Source organism: Bos mutus, chromosome 26 (assembly GCF_027580195.1).
Source record: "Bos mutus isolate GX-2022 chromosome 26, NWIPB_WYAK_1.1, whole genome shotgun sequence".
In the NCBI taxonomy this organism is placed as follows: domain Eukaryota; kingdom Metazoa; phylum Chordata; class Mammalia; order Artiodactyla; family Bovidae; genus Bos; species Bos mutus.
This window is the reverse complement of record NC_091642.1, coordinates 51,051,558-51,053,708: the sequence shown is the minus strand read 5'-3', so window position 1 is coordinate 51,053,708 and position 2,151 is coordinate 51,051,558. Positions and strand designations below refer to the sequence as shown.

Sequence of the window (2,151 nt, the reverse complement as noted above, 5' to 3'; positions counted from 1 at the left end):
AGACAGTGGAAAAATATTCTTGGGGGAGTAAAATCACTCTAATTGAGAAGAGCTGATCTACCTCCATATCTCCTACTGTCTCTATTTATGTATATTTTAATATGTGTCAGATGGATTTAATTTTAAATGTTCTAAATTGGAAATTTAAATTTATCTTACTTACCAGTTATGCATGCTAACACATCTTAGAGGATATTTTACACAAAATCTATTGACTCTGTTGCTCTGTCTACCCAGAATAGGTTTCCCCATAAACCTGGATGGAAACACAGAATGGAACAGTGCTGAGTGAATTCATCCTGATGGGAATCACAGACCATCCTGAGTTGCAGGCTCCATTGTTTGGGCTCTTCCTCATCATCTACTTGATGTCTGTGGTGGGCAATTTGGGCATGGTCATCCTCACTAAGGTGGATTCCAGGTTGCAGACACCCGGTACCTGGCTTTCACTGATCTTGGTTATTCAACAGCTGTGGGCCCCAAAATGTTAGTAAATTTTGTGGCAGATCAAAATAAAATCTATTTTTTTGCACTACACAGCTCACTTTCTTTCTTGTGTTTATTATTAGTGAGCTTTTTATTCTGGCAGCAATGTCTTATGACCACTGTGGCCATCCGTAACCCTCTGCTTTACCCAGTGGTCATGTTGCAAAGGGTATGTCAGGTGCTGGTGGCAATGCCATATCTCTATAAAATATTTGAGTCTCTTTTGATCGCTGTAAAGATATTTGACTGATCATTCTGTGGCTATAATGTCATCAGACATTTCTACTGTGACAGTCTCCCCTTGTTATCTTTGCTCTGCTCAAATGCAAATGAAATTGGACTGATTATTCTTATCTAAGCAGGTTTTAATTTGGTTTTCTCTCTTCTGATAATTCTTGTGTCTTACCTTCTTATCCTTGCATCCATTCTCAGGATGAGCTCTGCTGGAGGCAGGCACAAGGGTTTTTCTACCTGTGGGTCTTATCTGACAGTGGTCACAGTATTCTATGGGGCTTTAATATTTATGTACGTGCAGCCAAAGTCTAACTATTCATTTGACAGATAAAATGGCATCTGTATTTTACACTCTCATTATCCCTATGCTAAATCCCTTGATCTACACTTTGAGGAACAAAGATGTAAAACATGCCCTACAAAGGACGTGGAAAAGGCTATGCAATTTTTTTCTCTTAAGGCTCTGTACAATATGAATCCTATAATTTAGGTGATGGGCTTCAAACTGCTCTCTGTGTGTTTCTAAAAGGGATAAAACTTTTGAACTTCAAAAGCATCAATTCTTCAGTGCTCAGCTTTCTTCACAGTCCAACTCTCACATCCATACCTGACCACTGGTAAAACCATTGCCTTGACTAGACGGGCCTTTGTTGGCAAACGAATGTCTCTGCTTTTCAATATGCTATCTAGGTTGGTCATAACTTTCCTTCCAAGGAGTAAGCATCTTGTAATTTCATGGCTACAGTTACCATCTGCAGTGATTTTGGAGCCACAAAAAATAAAGTCTGACATTGTTTCCACTGTTTCCCCATCTATTTCCCATGAAGAGATGGGACCAAATACCATGATCTTCGTTTTCTGAATGTTAAGCTTTAAGCCAACTTTTTCACTCTCCTCTTTCACTTTCATCAAGAGGCTCTTTAGTTCTTCTTCACTTTCTGCTATACCCACCACTATTATACATATTTGCAGACAATGAAACTGAGTCAGAGAGAGGTTAAGTAACTTGTCCAATGTTGCACAGTCAATAAATGATAGAGCTGGAATTCAAACCTCGATAACCTGGCCCCTGCTTTTAACCATTATGCTATACTGGTCCTCACAAGTAGCTATGAAGGAAAGAAAGAGAGATCAGTGAGAATATCCAGCAAATAAAACTGATCTAGACAGGAGCTCTCTGAGGAAACAATACATTCACAAAACAATCATTTCACCTAGAGAGCAGACTGTGCAAAGGGCCTGAGGTGAGAGGGGGCACAGAACATTGAAGAAATTGAAAGGCCAGTGTAGCTAGAATGTAGAAAGCAAGGGGAAAGAGGGGTATTATGTAGTTAGTGCAGTAGTCCAGGCCATATTAGACATATGAAACAGGGCCTCTTTGACCTTAAGCATTTTGTTTTTAATCCTAAGAGAAAGAAAAAAAAAAGTATT

The 2,151-nt window shown here is 39.2% G+C and overlaps 1 pseudogene; it reads left to right on the top strand.

Annotated features, from left to right (window-relative positions):
• Positions 1 to 260: 260 nt before the first annotated feature.
• LOC102269144 (olfactory receptor 8K3-like) lies at positions 261 to 1,196 on the top strand (annotated as a pseudogene).
• The last annotated feature ends 955 nt before the right edge of the window (positions 1,197 to 2,151 follow it).